Genomic DNA, 23,562 nt, shown 5'->3' on the forward strand with positions numbered 1-23,562 from the left:
AAAGGTTCATTTCCAGTTCCAAACTCAGATCTCAGGAATTGCAAGGGAGTCCTACATTTTGTAAAAATGCGGAACATATTATTTCCTCTGATTTGAGTGATGAAGTAGATTACATGTGACACTGATGAGCAAGATAGCAAGTTCAAACGCTTGAAGTTTTTAGCCATATGTCAGGTAACACATAGCACCCATAACATGCTCTGCTCTAGTTCTCTTTCTTGTGGCTGGGGCATTGGTGGGGGGGTGAGAAGGGCTACCACGAGGGTCCTTCCTGAAAGAGGCAGGACAGATTGTGTGGTCAGTAACCAATGAAATAGGGCTTTTTGTTGTTGTTGTTACCCTTAAACTTTGAGTAGTCAGTAAGGTTTTGAAAAAATATTTGAAAATGATCAATCACGTAAAGACTTTTAGAATAATGTTTGGTCCTAGATATCAAGTGACCCAGCCTACATCCTCCTCCACCCAGGAGGAACCTTCCTATTATTGTTAAGTCAGAAACAGTTTTACTACCTTTTCCACTGCTGGGGAATAGTCATCCTTACCTCAGCTGCTCCTGAGTTACTGTGAGTAAATCAGATTTACTGGGGTAAGGGGAAGAGGTGAAGGGAAAACCATTCATCCCAGTGAACTACTGTTATTTGGGAGGGAAGGTCCAACTTTCCACCCTCTCTGCATACACATTCTTTTGCATTTGTGAGTGGCTGGGACAGGACTTAAAGTGTGGGCAGAACTAACAACAAATTTAGATTTAGGGTAGCAAGTCTGTATGCTAAATGTGAGGCAGCCATGTTGGCATTAGAAAGCTGAGGGATTCTCAGCTCCAAACATACACAGATCCACGGGGAGAAGAGTCCATAGAGAGCTTTTCTTCCTTTCCTCAAAAATGAAGAGTGATTTTTTTTTTTTCACATCTTCTGTGGTGATAGTAGTAACCACAATAATAACAAAACCAAGTAGTTCTTAGGGAGTATGATTTGACAGACACTGGTCTAAATCCTTTACCTGGATAGGTAATCGTATTTAACTTGCACACCCTCTCGAGACACATACCTTTAGTGTCCACTTAACAAATGGGGAAACTAAGTGTAAAGAGATTGAGCGCCTTGCAAAATATCATATGGCTGGGCAGCCACAGGGGAGATGTGAATCAAAGGAAACAGACTTTGGAGGCCACGGGCCTCACAAATATGTGACAGTGAGGGAGGGGTCTGGGCAAGTGAACAGCCACATGGCCAGCATATTAGTTCAACTCACCAACCATTGACTGAAAACCTTCTATATATAATGAGTATGCACATGGACCCCAAACACATCATTTCTACCCCATTTTAAAATCCAATTACTAGAATTAAATTTAGATGGAAAAGAAAATTTATTTTTAGACCTTTTTTTAAGAAATTTTAGACCTTACTTTGCTTATGGCTGGAAAGAAAGACTTTCAGTTGTGTACACAATATTCAATTTATAAAGCATTTTAAAGAACAGATGAGACTCTGGGATCGGAGACTGCTACAAATTATATAAAAATGACTAAAGGGTCCTATATAAAGTACCATAAAGTTAAAAGAAAACAAGTCTCCCTGCTGAAGAGCCGTAGCAGAGTTGCTGCCTAAATTAGATCAATCATATGATTTAAACGATTTCTCTAGAGGATGGGAAGGGGACATGAAGAAACAGGAATATTTAAAATATTTTTTTAAAAGCCCTTCTGGAGACGTGAGAACAAACGCAGCTTGAACAATGTGGGCATCAAGCCCAAAACTGCCAAGTTGCCTTTGGGAATGAAGACAATTAACTGTGTTCCTGGATGGATAACAAAACAGACTGCTTTCCTCTTCTCCTACCTCCCCTGTAATAAATAGTCAAAGATGCATCATGTGAAAATACTGCGTCTGGGCTTTGAGGCCATATGCTGACACTGAGAATCTGAAATGGGCTGACTCATGGGTCTTGTGAATTTTTTTCTTCATTGTCCTGATTAATAAGGTTAGTTGAAGTCAGGTTATGAGAAAATCGGTTGAGAAAGGATGGATGATTTTCCTTTCTTTTCAGAAAATACCACCCAGCTTTTAATTATACATGTTGTATTTATAACAACAAGCCAATATTTTTGTTTGACTTCACTGGTAGTATTTTAACAATTCTTTCACCCTTCTAAGAAAGCAGGATACTTAAAAATATTACCAGGCTCTAACTGGCTATGTGTCCCAACCCCATTAGAGTGGCTATTTTGAGTAGAAACGAAGTTGCATAGGGGTGGGGTCATGGGGCCTTGAACCTGACAAACTTAAGTTGAAATCCTGGCTCTGTCGGTTAATAGCTGTGAAATCTTCGGTAAGTTACTTAACCTCTCTGAACTTTATTACATCATTTGTATATTGAAGATTATATACATCACTCTGTGGATTACTTTAAGAATTAGAGGTAATGTGTATATGGATGGGATATATGCTGTCTTATAAACAACTGATTTTTTTTTATCTGATGAAGTGTTTGGCTTACAGGTATATCTACTAATCAAAACATTCCATGATCTGACTGAGACTGCACCAGACTTTTTTGAGTCTTTATAAAGATCTGCTTTAACTAAACACTTACAGGAGACCCAGATTATTTTTTGTTGCTCCTGCAATGCACAAAGTATAAGATGCTATAGAGAGTAACTTGGAGCTCCAAATTCCTAGCCCCTAATGTTTAGCAACAACCTTGCTACTTATTCGAGATATATTTACTTAGCTTTCATTGTATGGCTAACATGGGGTTATAGAAGTGACCAAAACAGACAACACTTTATGTCCATAAAATTTACATATGCAAAATGGGGTGGGGATGACAGAGGCAGAGCTACCAGGTTGGAGAGGCAAGAAACAAAGGCTATAGGGGAATATAAAACACGGTTATAGATGGGACTGTGGATTATTTGTGTGGAACGATCTAAAAAAGAGCAAATGCTTGAAGTAGCTCTTCCCTTATACAATGAAAAAATGTTTCTTAGATTATTTAAATTTTCATCATTTAGTGGATTATCCACTTGTGATTTTAATTCAGGGTTTTTTTTTAAAGATTTTATTTATTTATTTGAGAGAAAGAGAGAGAGAGGGACAGAGTGAGAGAGCATGAGAGGGGCAGTCAGAGGGAGAAGCAGACTCGCCATGGAGCCGGGAGCCTGACGTGGGACTCGATCCCAGGACTCCAGGATCATGACCTGAGCCAATGGCAGTCGCTTAACCAACTGAGCCACCCAGGTGTCCTTAATTTAGGTTTTGATTAATTTCTCCAGCCGGGTGGGTTTTTTGGAGGTTTTTTTGGGGTTTTCTTAATCCAAAAATCGTTACTGTATCTCCCAGGAATCCCACCTGTATTGGCAGGTTTGTAAACTGAATACATTTTATGTTTTCTGAAATGTCAATAGGACTTGAGGGAAGAGATTTCTTTTCAAAGGATTTCAAGCAAACTTTTTCAGTACTCTTTGGACAAAAAGGGGCTCTGTTATGGGCTGAATTTTGTCCTCCCAAAATTCACATGTTGAAGTCCTAACCCCCTCGTACCTCAGAAGGTGACTGTATTTTGAGACAGAATTTTTAAGGAGGTAAGATTAAATGAGTTCTTTAGGGTGGGCTTAATTCAATATGACCAGTATCCTCATAAGAAGAGGAGATGAGGCCCTAAGAGCACACAGAAGAGAGGCTATGTGAAGACCCAGGGAGAAGACAGCCATCTACGAGCTAGGAGAGAGGCCTCTGAAGACACCCACCCTGCCACACTTGGAGCTTGTATTTCTAGTCTCCAAAGTTGTGAGAAAATACATGTTTGTTGTTTCAGTCCAGCCAGTGATCCTTTCTAATGGCAGCCCCAGCTAACTAACATAGGCTCTAAAGTAATAGGGAAGGCACATAGCTCATTTGCCTTCTCAGTCATTTATTTTTCAGGTTATGTGACTTCAACTCATAATAAGGAGGTAGAATTATAAATATTTTTTAACATTTATTTAGGAGCCTCAGTCTTCACCCTTCAGGACCAAAGATGTGCTTTCCTACTTCGATCCCCTTGTTTTTTTATTCCCTTTTGGCAGAGAGGTAAGGTATTAGACTAGGACCAGACAACCACATTTCTTCTTTATGAAAGGAGAGAAACATTCTAGAAAAAAAAAAATGGCATTTCCAATTTGATTTCTGAGGTCTCACTGGAATGCAACATAAAGTTATATCCTATTCTTGGGGGTGGAGATAAATCTGAACTACAAAACTATCTTAGAAGAGATTGAAAAGAGTTTATGTTTATTAATTACTTCCTTGATTTTTCATTTCTCTCCTGTACCATCAAAAAAAAAAAAAAAAGCAGAGAGGGTAACAGGTTAATAAACAGTATCTGTCAGCAGGAAATGATTTGGAATGGTATAGACTAGTTCTTTCTCATTGATATCTTAGAGTTGAACAGAAAGTCGAAATGCTGGACCAGCAGAGCAGGAAATTCCTTACAAGCCCCCACTTCCACATCTGCTGCCTGTTTTTAAATCCACTGACTGAAGTTCAACAGTGTCCCCAAGTTTCCTCAATTAATCTGTCAGTTAGAAATTCCCTACTAGTGCCTCTTTATCTTTGGTAGATGAAAGACCCCTAAGTCCTTTTTTTTTTTCTAGAAACATTAATACTGTAAAAATGTTTGCAAAGAGGTCATGAGAATGGGACACCGTTCATTTACAGTCTGTACCACACACATCCACACAGTTATCAGAACAGCACATTTGTAAAGTCCCTTCTATTTTTAAAGTTTTTCTCAACAATTCTCTCACGTAACCCTCAAGACAGTTCGCTCTCCTAAGTAGGCTGTTACTGTGTCTGTCCTACTAACTCCTGAGAGGGTGAGACAGCGGAGGAGACTAGTGGCAGAGACGTCAACAAATAGGTGGGCCTAGAACCCACGTCTCCTGCTTCCTATCTAGGACATTCCGTTATCCAAAAGTACATAAATGCTGTGCTTACAGGCACACATTTTAGCCTTTTTCACAATATGAATATATCGGCATTTTTTTTAATCTGGTATTTTGAAATCACTGATCAATCAAGTGAAAAGAGTGACCCTGGTCATTCTGTAACCACCGCCTTAGGGTCTGGAGTATCTGGGACACAGGTGTGCTTTGTTATGTCAGTGGGATTCAGGGCAATTAATGTTTTCTTTCTCCTGTCGCCTATTTAGCACACAGCGAGGCTGGCCTGCTCATTGAGAATCCTCATGTGATCCTTGATTGCATTACAAAATATGATCAAAAGACCCTACCTCAATGGGCATGATTGTGCTGCTTGCTAAACTCAATGGCAATTTATTTAAATATGATACTCTGCAGGAGAACTCCTTCAAAGAAAAGGCACAACAGGCAGTTTATCATTTCCATGCGAGGCATTTGGAGTTATTGCCTCTTGAAAGCATTGGGGAAACAAGGATAATGCTGGTGGAAGAGTTAAAATGTGATATGATCATAAGCCCCGCTCTCTATGAACAATGCCAGTTATGTCCTAGAGTTAATAGCTTGGTGGTCCCTTCTTAACACAAATCAGCCTTCCAACCAGAGGAAAGAGATGGGTGTGGGTGGTAAGGAAATTAGGAGCATGGATACTAGACAATAACACATCTGAGATAATCGAGTGATGCAAGCCCATTACTATTCAGTGTGTGGCAGAGTGCCGCTAATTCACTGTAAAAAGCTAACTCAGGCAAATATAAATTAAAGCATGTGCAGGACTGTATTGTAAAATATAAGAGCAATTAGTACTGCAGTATGTGCACATCTGCAATAATCCTGTTTGATGCATCTTCTATTAATTAACTTTATTGGAAGAAAAAAATCAGGTCAACAGAAGGAAATGCACAGCTTTTGGCCACTACAAAGCATTTCCAAACATTGACTAAGTTTGCCATGTAAATGTGTCAAATATCTTCCTCTAAGCCCAGAATAGAAAGGCAAAATGATTTTTATTTGTAAAGCTGTGATTTTTACGCTCACAAAGTTTAATCTTTAGGAGTGTGTTAGGACAACTTTTGTTCTTGCACTAAATTTTCTGCCTGGTAACGTGTTTCCTGTGCTTATGGGGGGAAATTATGTTAAAAAGTAGGTTGAATAATTTCATTTATTTATACATGAACTGCAGCCCAATCAAATCTATAATTTGGAACTTATCAGGTGAAAAATTGTAATTGTGTTTCTGAATCTTTATTCAGCAATGTGTCTTAAACATTTCTATGTTCAAGTACAGAAAGCAAGACTTTAGATCTAAACTAATATGTAAAAATTCAATCCCTGTGGAAAGTGTTTTTAGACTGCAATAGTTAATCCTTTTAGAAGTATAAAAATAATTTAACTCCAACTTAATAGGTTGTTAAATATGTCTCACTAAAGGATTGTTATTTTACCAGTATTTTCTGAAATCACTAGTGTAGGCAGGCGAATTATCGGTGTTCAATAAATTGAAATGTATACTGAGAAATTAGAACTTCTTAAATATATCATCCATTGTGTTGTATTCTCACGGTCTATTTGCTTTTAAAACTGAGCTCTAAAATGAAAAAAAAACATATTTGATGAGGTAATCTTTATATCAAAAAACAAAAATTATTTTTCTTAATTAAAATTGGAAGCAGTTTATGCTTTCTGATTGAGGTCTTTATCTTTCAGATTCCAAATGTGCTTACTTTAAGTAACTGATGCATTCGGTTCTTACCACCTTTCTTTTTCATTTACAAAGAAAGCAAACAATATGATGATAAATGAAGCAATACATTAATTTATTAATTATCACTGTCTAATTATTTTGAAAAAACTCCAGTGCAACAGAAATACTTTTAAAACTGTACTATTACTGTTATATGACAATTCATTTTGAATGATATCATCAAGGGTATATCTATAATACAAGAACTGTTAGTCTCTATAGATTTTAAAAATTTAAGCATTGTATTGAATAGAGTGATGTAATTTGCTATAAATTAGGCTTAATTGTGATAATAAATAATGTATTCAATTTTTTAAAAATAAAACCACTTTTAAAATTGATGTTTTCATTAAAAATTCAAAATACATTTTCTGCACTAAATAATAGTTAAATATTAAAATGGAAACAACAGGCAAGTATAAGTTCTTGAGGAAAAGTGTTACATCATTTAACTCATTTGAATACAATGTTATTAAGTGTTTTCATCAATACAAATTTGCTCTGAATTGACTTATGAATTTCAGTTTCTACATGATTATATGTAAGATAATGTTTGAAAAACATCACTTTAAAAATATATACACACTACAGCTGTTGAACTTTTGCCTTCTGTGTTATGTATGTACAGGAGACTTTATTTCCTGGGACCTAATCTTTGTGAATAACCTGGATCTCTGGCCTCTTCAGTGAAATCAGTAAAACAGATGCACTTGAAAGCATGTTTCCCCATACACGAAATGCAAAGATTGTACAAGTGAACAGTATTTGAGAATGTAATTTTTGTCAAGTTCATACCGTTAAATACCACAGATCAAAATCTGCATTGTCATTCAAGAAGACTATTGAATATGTGATTTTTCTCTATGGATTAAGGTTAGGCAAGAATTGGTGTTTATGAAGAGTATTATTTTATGGTAAGTCAATGTGAATATTAATGTCTCAGATAAATTGCACTAATCATGTGTGCCCTCCACCACATTCTCCTGTTAATACTGTGTTTTTTGTTTTTTTAATATTTGCATGTATGTGGGCTGGGTGCTACCTGTCATTCTTCAGAGGTCTAAAGTCCCTTGGACATAGAGCCAAATCAGGACTTCCACATTAACTCTCAATTTCCTGGTTTTTTGAGGGCTTCGGCAGACCCATAATGTTTCTTTAACATTGTTTTTTTTTTTTTGTGGTTTAATATTTCTAAAAGCAGTAAATTATTTCCAGCGTATGTAAAAAAGACAAATTTCTCTGCGGTTAGTGACCACAAAACAAAACAAGAAACAGAAATACTTCAGAGAATGAATCCCAAGAAAAGTTTCAAGTTATAAACCCTTACTTTGATGTCATATGTGAAAAAGGAAATTTTGGTGAAGAATTGTGAACTAATACTTTAAAGAAGCCTCGAAACCAATATACATTCCTGTATTCATCATTTTCATTATCAGTAATAAGCATGCTAATTGTACGTAAACACATACTCATTGTCTCTCATGGACATACCATGGCTATGAACTACTGACTAAGACTAATATCGACAAGTAAAGATATCTTATGAATGATTTAAGATAGAAATAATCTTTGATTTAAGGGATAAATAACAAATATTTTCCTTCAACAAGAAAATAATAGTTAAGCTATTAGCAAATGACTTTTAAAAGCAGAGATGTTATCGACTTACCACTGCTTTTGCATTTGCTCCCAGATTTCAGTTTATATTTTTGTTTTTTAACTCTAGTAATTTGTAGTTTAGAATGAGTTTTTGGATTTTTAAATAATGCTTTATTTCACAATTTTTAAGTTAAAATTATTTAGAAAATACAGCATTTTAATCAATCTTGTAGATTTAAAATTTGGCATCTAACAGAAAATGTCTTGATAAGTTAGTTTGCAATGGTAATTTAAAACTGTATTTTACTGAAGCATCATCAGAGATATTAGATCATAGAACGACAGAATGATAATGCTTGTGATGTAATCTACCATTTTCCCCAATCTTAGAGAACCTAATGCCCAGACAAATTCAGTTAATTGGCAAAAAACACAGCTAATAAATGGCCGAACTTAGGCTAGACTTGTTCTTCTCTTTTCATTTATACCCTAAGCTAACTAAACTATACATCACCCATGGAACTTTCATTTAGGGCAAAATCAATAATACAAGAAGACCTCATAACCTCAAAACACAGATACATATGCCAATAAAAAGACCAGCATTTAGGGTTTGATTGCTCTAAGAGACAGAAGAGCAAAAACCATGCTTAGATTATGTAAGAAAGCAGGAAAAAATCTTAAGTATCTTTCTTCATTTCATGTTGCTAAAACTTCACCTTCTTTCTCCAATGTGGCTTCATTTGTAGAGAGAGCACAAAGCAATGGAGATTTCATGGAAGACAGAGACTGATAATGACAAGATGCAGTATAGATTCTAGACTCTCAAATTCAGGCAAAATAAGATCATCGAGTTTTTAACTTCTTTTCATCATTACTCTTGCTTGTTTATGCATATTTCTTCTGGAGCAGATCAAAACTAAGCTGAGAACCTAGATGGTATGTACAGATAAAGAAATGGGCATATCACAGAGATTTCTACCCCTGATATGGTCAAACAAATGTTATATAAGGAACAGCTTTTTCTAAACTTTCTGAATTACATATCTTGGATCTGAAAATTTCTAAACTTAGAAAAATAGAAAGATACATACCCAGGATATTTTTCTTTTTATATATAACTGACAGTAAGATGGACTGATGATGGCTGTGGGATGTATGATACTAGAATTGCTCCAGAACTTTTGTTTTTTTTTAGTTTTTGGTAATAATCCTTCACTTGGAAAGGTAGGTTCCATGTTAGAAACTCAAAAGGAATGTAAGATGAAGGAAAGAAAAATGAAACAAAGAAATCTTTTGTTTAGTAAATTATTTTGTTTCAAATGTACAGTTATGCTCAGGTGTAAACTATAGTCTCATTTATTATTAAATCCTCTCTGTTAAAAATATATATATATACATACTCCCTCTGGAATAAAATCCAGAAGTGACTTTACTTGCAAAAGCAGAGTTGGGATCCCTGTCCCACTGAATTTTAAAATTAAAAGTAAATTATGAGATGGTGTCCCTAGAGGATATTAAAACATACGTGTTAACTGGCATATCACAATCAGAATTGTCAAACATGGAGTTAACAGTAAATCATATAGTGATGCCAAGGAATAATCCAGATTCAAGCCTCTTTCAGATTAATAACTGTGATGTTGAAGCCAGTGACTATGCTTGATATGATGAGTGAAACAAAATTTCAGGAAAGAAAAAGATAGTTACAAATCAGATATAAATGAAAAATTCTTTGAAGTGTTAAAATGTGCAAATAGCTTAAAGAATTTACATATATACACACAGAAACACATATCACATTAAATTTATGCTTCCCGGCTGAGATCAACACATGCTCTCTTACTTATAAGGAATGGAATTTAAAGATCATACTTCCACTTTCTATGTGCAAGGGATTTTTTTTTTTTTTATATTTTAGACTCCGATTTTCCTGAAGAAGGCCCACATATTTCTTTGTCTTAAACAATTCCAAAGTTGCTACTCTAGTCTCCTTCCTTGCATTGGAACTTTTTTTTTTTTTTTTAATGTGCACAAGTGTGCCATTTCTTAGAGATTTTCATCCCGAAAGGGCAAGGAGCAGATAGGTGGGATGTCAAAAAAACACAGCCATGCTAATGGTCTGGTAGATGTTACTACTGTTTCCAGCAGTAACAAAGACTCCACTGTGTGCCCTCAGGTGAGTCACTTAACCTGCTGTGTCACAACTGCTCCATCTGCAAATTAGATAATCACCTTTGCCACCATCTTCCTCTCAGGGTTGTTTTGAGAATGTCATAACTGGTCATTTGTTTGATCTATTCAAGAAACACTTGGTGCCCTTGGACCCCTGAATGGGCACACTCAAGTGCGAGCTCAGTTATGAAGCTGCGTCCAGCAGGAGTGTTTCCTTACTGAAAGAGACAAAGGGCAGCCCATTGAAGAATGCCAGACCCAGACGACATCTTGAAGGCCTTTGAGATTCTCAGATGAAAGGCTTTATATAAAAATAAAGTATTGTTATTACCTAGGCAAAGGAAAATGCATGCATTTTCTGTCAGCATCCAAGAGCCATACATAGTCGTGCCCTCTGCCCCCCTTTGATATTGCGTTTGCATTTAATTTGATGACAATATAGATAAATTCTGCATTTGGTGCCATTGGACCTGGGTTGCATTTCAGTGTGTGGAAAATGACGAAATGAAAGAGAGAAGCCTTTGAAAGAAAGTGAAAATAAATGTAATAGCCAAAAACCAAATAATAGTCATAGTGTATTTAAAGTCTATTAAAGAGCAGCAGTCAGGGTATCAAATGCACACTCTCTCATCCTCTGTGGTCAGCCTACTGCGTGGACCACCTGCCTTAAATTACACAAGTTCACCGCATCCCTGGAGTGAGGGGGAAGGCAGGAGAAGAATGGGGTGGAGAAGCGGCTTTCTCCATTCATACGAATCATGCCAAATTTAAAATAGTTTTAGAATACCTCTTTTCAATTCATAATCAATTATATTTAAATCCCTAAACCACCACTCTTGGGTTTGGAATAATGTATGTGTATGTATGTATATATATATATATAGATAGATAGATAGATATATATATATGCAGTAAGTAAGTTTCAGTTTTTCAGTAAATACTGATTGATGTGCACTGTTTAGTTACTAGTGTTCATAGTGTTTTAGGAGGTGCTGGGGTGATGTAGAGCTCTGTAGAGTCCAGGAACATAGGAAAATGGAACTCTAACTGGCTAGACCAGAAGAGAGCCTTCTGGATAAACTGCCCCTGTTTGGTTAAGAAGCACACGTGGGGACTCTGTATTTGGGTCTTTGACAGAAATACAGTGAAATCAATTTCATAGACAGGAAAGTGTACTGATAACAAGCAAGCCAGATTTCTTATTAAATTTCACAATTACTGCTTTTGAGGTGCCAAGGCTGTTACCCACCATCGGGAGGGATGTTCATTGAACAAGGACACCTGGTCCATGGGGTAATGGGGACCTGAAGTCAGTCCTGCTCTGATAGGCAAGCCAGAAGCTCTGGAAGAAAGGGATCCCTTTACTTCTTCACAGAAAGAAATCATATAGGCAAATGACAGCTGTGGGCTCCATACAGAAAGACACTCTAAAATATTGAAGTTACAGTGAATGCCTGAACCTCACTGTCTTAATACATGTCTACTTTTGTGCTTGTTTGGGTTTTTGTTCTAAGCCTGAGAGAGAAGCATATGAATTACCCCACCATCGTAGTATGGGACTGTCATATTGTCACGTTTGGGGGGGGGGGCGTTCTTTTAGATGTGAATTCTGCCTCTCTGCCTCAGTTTCTCTCATAGTATAATGGTGATTTTCAAATCAACAAAAATCTCATGTGACAGGTGCTAAGCAAAATGCTGGGATTCTACTAGTGAGCTGGATAGGCACAAAAAGCTTAGTCTAACAAGCAACTATATTCTATAGGGTGTTGCTACAGAATAATGAATGTGCATGGGAAAGAAAGAAAAGTAGCAAAGGCCAAAAGAAAATGTTCCTAGGGTCACTTTTACTCTCTGTTCTAAAGTTTCCACTCTGAGAATGTGAAATGCAGAGTGAACCACTTTTGCCTCTCCACTTCCGTTCTTCCACAGGTAGGGGGGGCCCTAATTTTCTGCACCACCCCAGAATAACAAAGAAAACCTCTTGTTGGGGCCTTCAGCACAGACGCAGCGAATATCCACAGGTGAGACCAACCTACTGTGATTAGAGATTCCTTTGTTTGTTATGAGGAACGTGACACAGTCACTGCTACATAGACTTTAGACTTTCAAGAGGGCCCGGAGAAATGTTTGTTGACTGAAAAATCACACGTCTGCTTAACTGAAGGCAGTGTCGTAGTGGCCAGCCACGCAGCTGGTTGGGGAAGAATTTTGAAATTGCCTCTGCAGATCTACATGATATTTAACTCAAGGCGGACGATCAGACAATTGAGTAGATCGTTCACAGGAGTAAATGAGAGTGACCTGTGGCTCTACACGCGAGAAAGTTCTCACACTCTTTTACCTAGGATGTTACTTTCCAGAATGATGCTACTGGCAACTTGATTTCAAATTGTCCCCTGCATCAGTAACTCATGAAATAAAACCCACTAAGAAAGCATGTCAGACTTAAGAATAGCATCACAGATCACAAATTGAAAAGGCCTCTGGGATCATTTGCACAGAATAGGAAAACCCACTTATGATCACTCTCCTTTGGTTCTGCCTCATTCCATAATCACTCCGTGGGGCAAACTACACTCCTGGTTTTTCTGCCCAACAAACAGTTTCTGCACATGCTAGTTAAATTATCTTTCTTTTTCCAACAGTCTTGAATTCATAAGAGTATTCTTAGTGGTAATTATCCTTGTAAGAGGCAAAAATAATGGACTCAGGGCATTTTTTCACAAACAAGGCTTTGTATCAGTAGTTGTAAAAATCAAAATAAAGTAATTCATAATTTGTAATTTCATATTTGTACTCATAATATTACTATTAGAATTTTTAGTAAAAATAAAGACATACTTATTTTCATTCTTAGGAAATGAAAGGATAAAACAGCTAACTAGGATGCTGGTCTTTATAATTTACCAGCTGTTACATCTATATGCAGGGAGGTATCCAGCCTCACTTACTAACAGACAGTCGTGGTCCTGTAATCTGCTTTGTTTATGCAAAACTGTAGTAAAAGAGAAAAATAGTGAGTCTTGTGGAATAGCTGATCAGCTAGAAAAAAATGGGTAGTTCTTATACTCGGGCCAATTCTGGAGTTGACTATCCTGGTTGGAATTTTGAAACCATGCTCCCAAGTAGAGAAATGAGCACATACTAGGCCCAGTTTGTCTTGGGCAAATACCTTAAACACTCTGGTCTGAACTCCAGAGTCCTTTGCTGCCAATTAAATGGGTTATCAGTCAAGGAAGGTAGGTAAATCACCACCAGGCTAATGTTGACACTGAGAACCTCTTGTCTAGGGAAGCAGAAAACCAGGTACCCAAAGAAACTCCTAAAGGCATTACGAAGTGAACCCCAGGGGAAACTGGAAATGATGACCACGAAATCAAACCAACTATCGGGGTTTATCGGAGGATTGGTCCAAAAGTAGCAGCTGACCAAGAAATTAACCTGCAATTCAACAGTTGAAGTTTGAGGTCATTTTTTTAGAAATCAAAAGTTCTATGGAAGCTGTAAGTGAAAAATAAGCTAGAGTTCATCAGTGGAAAAAGGAGTTACCTAAGAGACCCTAATTATACTTCGGAGATTATTCCAAGTTGCATATCAGTCTTGTTCATCACAGCCAGCTACTGAAATAATACCACCAATGTCACCTTCCAGCATAAAGGGCTAGCTCTCAATATGGCAGAATTGTAAGCTGGAAAGAATTTTTGGATGAAACATTTCAGAAAAGCAATTTGTGGTAGTTATTAAAAATAAAAAATGGCCACACCAATGTGCACTTCCCTCCATTACCTACTGGAATACTATTTACTATCATAGACATCACAGACGGTTTTCTACAGAAAATAAATGCCAAACACATAAGAGTTCAACACTAATTTTTCCTTACACAGAATACAGATGACCCCTTTGACCACCAACCTGTCTTTCATGCTAGTTTTAGAAACCCTGTCAGGAAGAATAAAAATTTCTGTGGCTTGTGGAACTTTTTCAGGGTATAAGGTCTTGACCAGCAAATATGAAAGTATATTGTTTGGTTTCCTCTCAATATCAATACTTAGTATCACATTTTGGGTCTTGTAAGTGCTCCCATATGTTTCAGAAATAATTAAATTTTTATTGACATTTTGGCCTGCCTCCTAAAGATGAATATCCTTCAGCTGTTAAACATTTGATAGGTTTGAAGTTGGAAAAGTTTTTTATTTAATATTTTTATGCTCTTGAATATATACATACAGAAAAGACAAGAGGTGACCTGAGTCTTTTGATGTAGTGACTGGAACTCAAGGAAGGAGGCAGTGACTTTCAAAAACTCTCAGGTTGCCCTTAGAGAGGAGAAGAATAATTGGTATGTCTTTTGTCATATGATTAAGCTTATCAAATCAGAATCGTTTCTGCATAAACCAATAAACTCTGATCTGGTTCTTTGTTTTGTAATGTTATAAAGAATGAAGAAAGCTTGTATATTGGAAAATACTTTTTTTTTTAAGTTTCTTGAGTTAATCCATTCTGTTTCACCCAGGAAATCAAGTTTACTTCTCAATTGGGAAAGCAAACAGCTGACCTTCGAGTTACTAATCTCAAGGGGAGGAGGGAGTGTGGAGACTCGTCAAAGCAAGACTGAAATAGTCAAACACTCTTCCCCCAAATATCACAGATTCCCAGCCTTGTGGGATTCTAAGCAAATAACCAGAATATCACTCAGGGCTAAACCTTCTTCTGTAAGCAGACGTTTTCTAGCGGTGCCCTGGCCTCGACCCTCCTCACCGCTGGTCTTTAAGCCTGCGCGGCTAATTCCTTCCTTAATTTGCCTTCACCTTGGGAAAGAAGAAAACAAAGTTCCTCCTCCCCAGTCCCCAATCTACTACATTTCGGAGAAGAAATGGCTGGAAAACGTCGATTCCACTGGGAAAAGCGTCTGCTAAAGGCTACTGCAGGTCGGGCCCACCTTTAGCTTCAGGTTGACAAATGTCTTCAGCGCGTTCTCAGCTCTGCTGGCCCTAGGGGTCCCCTAAAATCGCAATGGCGTCCGCCCTGTCTGACCTGCCCCCCTGCAGCGGCGCACATTTCAGCTTTTCAGCTTCACGGTGGAGCTCGCAGTAATTGAGTCGGGAGGGTTATTTTTCCTGGCCTCGCCTCACCGTCCTGAGACTGCGGGAAGCTTTCGGGAAGACATCGCGCCCCCCCCCACCCGCCCCTGCCCCGAGGCCCCGGCTGCTTCTGAGCTCTGCCGGGGCCTCCGCCCCGCGGGAACCAGGATTTCGATCCACGCGGCCTCGGCCAGAGGCTTAGGCCGCCGGGTGAAACCACCAGGGGTCCCAATGGAGAGCTTATTCCCGCCCCGCTTCACATTTGGGGGTCAAATCGCATTAACACCAAACCACCAACGGGGCGGGAGCAGGTGGTTAATTGCATAAAATAGAGTTAACTGCAAGTGACTAACTTTACAACGGTGACTTGGTTTCCCTCTGTAGCTTGGTCATCAGAAAAGAAGGTCTCTCCCTCCTCCTTAGTTGGAAGGCGGGGAAAGTTTATCAGGGGCTCCAGAAGGCTGGTGGTACATACTGCCAGTTTAAGGTGACCCTCAGGGTGGCGCGGTAGGCGCGCCGGCTCCCATCCTCGCTGCTATTGGAAGCAGGTTTTCCTCACCCCTTCCTGGAAGGTAAGAGCTTTGGCATCTGGAAGTGTCAGGAAGGAGCCTTTTGCCATAAATCATCCTGAAAGGCATTCAAATCAGACAAGCGTCTAGAGACCCCTTAGACACTCCACCCCCAAAATCCTAGATCAAAGTGCAATTCCTGGAACCATAAACACCTATTATAAGCAAAATCCTACTTATCTGGAGGATGCTAAAACTTAGAGAGAAGGAAGGAGTAAGAGGTATTTGTCGACGTAAATCCCCCTCACAAAATCACCAGCTCTATCTTGTCTTAGATTTGTCGGCTGCTTTTTCGGGGATGGCCAACCACAGCATTTCTAAACTCGCTCAGTACGCGTTTCTGGGGTCCCCCGAACAGCTGGCTGGAGAGTTTAGAACGCGAGGCTGGACATTCGCTTTCGTTTGTGTTTTCAACCAAGAAAGGAGCAGGTGCGAGAGAGTCCGGAGCTGGGGAGGTGGGAGGGAGAGAGAGAGAGACTCACTTGGTCCTAGTTTAGGGACAGCAAGTACTCTTTACGGATAACGCTAGTGCGGCAAACCTGACTGCGAAGCACCGTTCATCCGAAACTTCGAAAACTCCCAACAGAAAACACCCGCCCAGGCAATTTCTGCTCTCGCTGAACTCCCTCTCCGGGCTGACTTACGTTTGCACCGTAACACTATAAATTTCCGAGTTCTCTCTAGAGGAATCAGCAGAGGGACACGGACACTACGAGGGGACCTCGAGGGGTAGATGTCTAAGATTCTGAGAGAGCAACTTTCTTGCCTCAGAAATGAAGACTCCAATTTTTACCGTGACTTCCTTGGTCGATCTAGTCCACCGATTTATTGAAATCTCAAGTCTGGGGCAGGGATGGCCCAGCCGGGCGTCTAAGGCGGAAGCGAGGGGGCAGCGGGGTGGAGGGCAGGAGGTTGGCGGTTGGGGAGCGGGGTGCTACTAGCAGGGAGAGACCCCCCCCCCCATACATCCCCTGCCGGGAGACGCGCTCGCTGCGCGGGTGCCGCGAGAGGGGGAGTTAGGAGCGGCGCTGGCAGCTAGCTGACCGCAGGGCTGAGATTATTGGACACGTGTCTTTTACTCCTCACAATCCATTTCTTACGGGTGATTTATGAACGAACCTCTTTGATCTGGGACGGTTTTTATCTGTCCACTGTTACAGATGACAGACGCGGCTGCTAAAATGCCTCGTTCCCGGCCTAAAAGGTTGCTCCCCCCTTCCCAAATGCTGTTGCTTTTTCTCTGGTGTTTCCCCACCCCCTGCCTCTTCGCTCTCCTCCCCTGCCCCCAGCCCTGTTCTATTAGTTGCAGTCCCTCCGGATGTTTTAAGTCAACAAAAAAGCGCTGGGCAGGGTCAGCTGGGAGCCAAGGCAGGCAGATTTGGGGCACGCTATCCCCTTGGTGCCACATGTGCTGGGGTTCTATGAAGGCCTCCAGCCAGGGACCCGGAGAACTAGCTCCCAAAGTGCGGGTGCCTGTCTTGGGAAGGGAGAAGGCAAAGCCCTGCAGTCAAGTTCCCGCGGGGCCCGGCTTTGCTCGGAGAAGGGACTTGGAGCCCGGATGCGGAGGGCAGTGTGGTCCGGGATTCTGTGCTGGCCGGGACTCATCAGAACAATCACTTCGGCTTTACTAGGGAGGGAAGGAGGCGGCAGAAAAGGGGGAGGGGGGATCACGTTGCTCGCCCGCTAGTCCCTAATAGGTAAAGGAAAAGCGGAGTCTCAGAAACGGTTGTTAATAGTAGATCCATTTCTTTTCTTTTCGTGTGTGTGTGTGTGTTAGTAGTATTTCATTAAAACCATATCCTGGAACAAAGAGCTGCTCTTTCATGTTTTTTTGCTTTGTTATTACTCTGACGGGAGTTCTAAAAACAGGATTTTCCAAATCAAAGGATCCCTGCAGTCCGTGCCCCCTCCCAGCCCCCCTTTCCTTTACCAAACTGCTCTTGGTTGGTATCATTATCCCACCACGGATTCTTATACTCTTGATTTAGCTGGAGGACATTTAATAGCTGACTGGATTAAATATTGCAAACTCCAGCCTGGGCTGTTTGAAAATCCGGGTCGTGGACTGTGCCTAACTTCAGAGAAGGAAAACTGATCTATGAGATGTGTGTTTAAGTTTCACTCAGTGGAGGCCTGGACAGAAGGAAGAGGAAGAAGGATTCTCTGCTCCAGGTCTCTTTAATATGTTACAAAGTTAAGTTTTAGAAGGTGTGTGTTGATGGGGGTAGCAAGAGAAGTCAAGGGCAGAATGAGGGGAGAGGCAACCTTAGCAAGAGACTAGCAGAAGTTTCCTTCTGTCATAATGGAACAGGGATTTATAAGGACACTTTTAAAGAATGTTGCTCTGGAAGGTCGGGTTCTGCCCAGGATTGGAGCATGGTTGTAGGGGTTCATCAATGCACCTCTCTTAAGGGTTCATTATCATTACTTAACGTGCAGTACTGACTCGGTCTCTTTCTGCTGCATGTTGGCTTTCAACAATAGTAACAATTCTTTGAATTGGTGTTGTTTCAGAAACAAAAGAGGAAAAGAAATTCGGACTATTGGGTCCAGTAGTATGTTTAGAAATGGAGGTCTGGAAGCCCCAAAGCAACACATATGAGAATCAGGGGGTTGGAGTTCAACCCAACATTCATCCTGGCTAGGCAAACCCAAAGGGGCAGGATCTGAGGTCTTCCTCCAGGACACTGTAGGAGCCATAACCAGATATGATATGTACCCAAAGGTAATAAATCAAGGTTAAGTTCCTTCAGGGATGGCTGGGTGGGTATTTAGATTAAATCCCATAGAGAAAAGATGTGTCTGTTCATCTGGTCTTGCGCATTTTTAAAACTGTCACCCTTAAAGCTAATGTGATCATTTTGAATTTATTTCAATTCTTTGGAAACCCAAAGAAGATTAATATAAATTCTGACAGTAAATTTAGATTTAATATTGTGGAAGAAAATACCCCAACTTTTAATTTTAAAAATGTACAGAGCTGTATGGGCAGCTATATAATAACTATAAGCCAGGTGCAATTGTCAATTTAACAGTGAGTTAGGAATAATGTTGCATTTAAGTGAAGAGCCACAGACAATTCATTCATTTAATGTACAGTCTTAAACGTATTGTCAACAAATATTTAAACCCTTAATATGTGCAGAGATCCGGCCTGAGCCACCCGTTAATATTCACAATAGCCTCTATGAACATCTCTCTTAGAACAGAGAAAGGAATCAGACTGTCTTCCACAACTGGGCAACTACTAATTCATTTTAATTTTGTTTAGGAACTGAGCTTCCTTCTTGCATGGAAGGGCGGGGGAAGGGGGAGCCTCTTATTTGTACACGTGATTTTTAAGAATCCTCAATCAAACCGATAACTTAACTTCGTAAAAGCCCCACCCAATGGGCAGCAAAGATCCCCAGAGCCTGGGACCCGGCCCCAGGAGGGAGGGATCACCCGCTCATCTTTCAGCCCAGCTGAGCATCTTGGAGGTTTAGGGTCTGTCAGTCCTGGCATTCCTTCCCTCTTATCACTCTCTGCCCCTTCAAAAAGGCAATTGATTAGTTTCAGCTTTTCCAAACCGAGACCCGATACGTTTCTCAGGATCAAAAGTCTCCGAGAGGCCAAGACAGAAACGTGGGGGATGGGGAACGTGAAGAAGGATAGCACGGGGTGGGGGGGGGAGGGAAGAAATCTGCCAGCCGCCCCAACCCTCTGCACCTAAAGCATCTAGGGGATGAGCTGGCGCTGGGGAAGGGATAAGATTGTGACCTCTCCTGGAGGAGGCACCTAACGATTGAAGATGTGTCTTCCCTTTCCGGAAGCAAGTATTTAAAGGAGAAAATAGATATCTAGAAAAGGAGGTTGATGATTGATGCCTGGATTTTCCTCCAAGCATTTGCCTTCCTTGTATTTACAGGCGTGGCCCCATTTGCAAATCGTACATCTGTTCTCTTCACGTGACATTTCATAAAAGCCCTAACATCTGGGCAAGATAAACTTCCTTCAGGTACCTGCTTAACTTTTCACTTGTCACACTCGCATCACCCCCGGTGGGTCCTTTTCGCCCTCCCGCTTGCCTCAGTGGTGCTTTGTTCTAACCCCCAGCTCCGGCCCCCAGCCTCCTGGGACCCCACATCGCCCCCCTCCCAACGCCAACCTTGGCCAAGGCCAGCGTTTTTGGGCGACCCCATCCTTACATCTCCCGCCTCTGGCTCCGCCGTGCAGGTAAATGAGGGCACCATCTTGAACCCAAGGAGGAAAGTGAGATTGCCTTCGGTTCCGGCTTCAGACCAAAAACAAAACAAAACAAAGCAAAACTGCCTAATAAGCAATATTCAAACTCGCGCTTAGTCTCCTATACATCTCTACATTCTTCAGTGAAATTAAAAAAAAAAAAAGTGCTGCTGATTCTGATGGTTGTCTTTTCATCGAACGCTCGCTCTCTCTGGTAGATGTTTAAACTGCGTGTTTTAGAGAAATTTAATTTCACTAGCTCGTAATCTCCCCCTCCCCCAAGAAGGCTGCCTTTGGGATGAATGTCCTTAGAAATGTTTTTTTCTTTTCCTGATCTGGAATTTTGTTCACGCATAAGTACACATCGACAGACTGGAGGGGTTGGGGAATGGAAGGAAAAGAAAACAGTCCACGTAAACAAGAAAGACAGCCGCTCGAGGCCTTCGCTGCAGCAAACCCCAAACGATCTCATTGCAGGGCGCTCACGAAATCCTGGCTATAATTGAGTGTTTTCTTTGAGGTTTTCTGACCATGTGCTTTTTGCCATGGTTACTAGGACTCTGATAGGAGAAGCTGGATATTCATTATGATCCTGTCCCATCCGGTCCCCAAGGTTTATCTCCCTGGCCCTTATAAAGAAGGAGAGTACAAAGGGGGGACTTTTGTGCCAGTGATTTTAACCTGCCCCACCTTCCAGTGACCTGCCACATGCTCCTTCTTACTTTATAGACATCTGGGAATTCCATACATGCCTTAAACTCCAATTACACACCTTCTTCAAAGGACACGTGCTTTGATTTGCTAAGAACATTAAGTGGGCTCACGTCCTGGGGCCTTGGGAAAAAAGCAAATGGCAAATGTATCCCATGCCCTGTTTACTGGGTCTATCTTCTGCTGTTCAGTAAATAAGGATCTTTAATAATCCTGTCTGCATTTTCGAGGTCTCGGTTTCCAAGTTCCTTGGGAAAGAGTGGGGTTGCCGGCTTTGAGAAATTATGAGGTGACCGATTTCTCCTTCCACTTTGCCGGTGCACTTTCTTTCCACTTTCGTGGTGCTGGGGGTGGGGCACACTTTACGACACACACGCAGAAAATTCTGGAAAAGTGGCCCCTGGGGATCCCCCGCCCGACCCCTGTTTGTCGCTAATACAGGCCTGTCTCTGGAAATTTGAGGTTGGGCCTTTGCCTGACTCTGTTGCTGCTGCTCCTTTTGCTACCGCTGACACTTGGAACCGCCGCCTCCGCGCAGCGGCCAGACGCGGGACCCGGGGCGTCCACGCAGTTGGAGGAGGACACGGACATTGTCGCTCTCCCCACCGTGTGGCACCGGCCCGCCACCCACGCAGGGGAGTCTGGGCCGGCGCCCCCCTCCCGTGCCCGCCGCAGGTGAGACTCCCGCTCCCCACGGAGTTCTGTTTGGGTTTCCGTGGCGTTTGTTCCCCGCAGGTTTGTTTGTTTTTCTTCAAATTACAGATGCAGGGAAAACCGCCTGACATCATGAGAGCGGGACAAACGCTCACTTTGAAGGATTCCTGGGCAGGACTTCAAGTGAAATCATATGCCTGAGAAGAACTTGATACCGGTCTAGAGAAAATAACCAGTTCTGAGTTTGCCAAACCGTGGAATGTGCAAAATGCTCGACTTTTTTGCAAGAGGCCAAGTGTCCCTTAAAAAGCTCTATTATGAACATGAGCCCGAAGACTGAAGGATCAAGAAGCTTGTGCCGTTGTTGAGTGTGGGAAAAAAGTACACGCAGTATGTGAGTTTCTGCTATTTAACGTTCTTTTATTAACAATATGTACCACTTTAGGGAGGGTACCTGCAACTGTGCATGAATTATCATCTGTGCATGTGCTCAGAAATGTGTGCATATGTTCTCATATGAGGACAAACATGCACTGCTTTCTTATGAGGGAAGGCTATCAATGCAACAAAATTTAAAAGATTTTTTAAAAATTACATAGATGCACATTCTTACTCAGTAGTTTAGAATTCACCCAAAGCAATTTTATACAGCATTTTCTCTCCAGTAAATGCATTCTGGCTAAAGGATGGAGTTCCCCGGTCTAGCCACCACATTAAATTCTCACTTCTGAAGCAGAGGTAATCCATTCCAATAGTCCTTTAAATAAGAATAGGTAGCAAAAATAAAATGAAAACAGGAAATAATGGTAGAGCTAGAGAAACACAGGTGGCTTTATTTCTCTTCTAAAAAAGAATTACTGTTGGCATATATATGGGGGAGGACATTGGGAATACAAACGGAAGCTGAAAATTGTATTCTAATAGTTAATATTTCCACCATGTATTATTCTCATTCAAAGTAAAGCTATCCATCACCTTTCATTCATTCATTTATTTATTTCCCTGAAAATCTAGGGGGAAATACTATCTTCAGTTTAGCAACATAAATATGGCATTTGCTTTTCTCCAAAGGGTTTTCTCTTATGAGAAATGTAAAGAGAATAAACACCAAAAAATTTTTAAAAGGCAAATTTTTTTTTGAAACTTCTGGGTTTTATATCATCAGAGATAAGAGAGATTACCTTCTCAGCAATGATGGTCAGCTCCATCTTGATGTACATCAAGAAATCTGAAATATCAAATAGTCATACCAAGCTAGTGAACAAGTAGATTCCTCCATGAACAGTTTAGAAAATGGAGGTGGTAGGATGATACACACAGAAGAGAGAATTACCATCCTGATGTTCTCCCTCATTCTTCCAGGGTACCCACCTTACATTTCTACCCTACACACACACACACACACACACACACACACACACACACACATGCGCGCGCCCGCACACACTCTTTCTCTCTCTCAAACATACACACACACACACACACACACACACACACTCTACAAATATACCCACACCCTACAAGTACACTCACACGTAATCACTTTCCCAGCTCATGTAGTTATTTGGTAAAGGACTATCAAAATCAAAAATTAATTCCCCAAGCCTTCACTAATCTCTCAGTGTGTAAGTCAATGCTACAGGCTCCTAATCATAAAACATGGTCTAAGATATTCAGAATAGTAAATTTACAATATTGTTATGTCAGCATTCTCTGATGATGTGTGGGAGGGAAACAAAAACCTTCAGGCAATAACAACCTCAATCTGAGTTGAGCAAACACGATCTTTTTGAATTCATATACACTTGTTTGCCATAGCCATTGTTTGAATTAGACAGC

The sequence above is a fragment of the Martes martes genome (genome assembly GCF_963455335.1).
Source record: "Martes martes genome assembly, chromosome: 11".
Classification (NCBI taxonomy): domain Eukaryota; kingdom Metazoa; phylum Chordata; class Mammalia; order Carnivora; family Mustelidae; genus Martes; species Martes martes.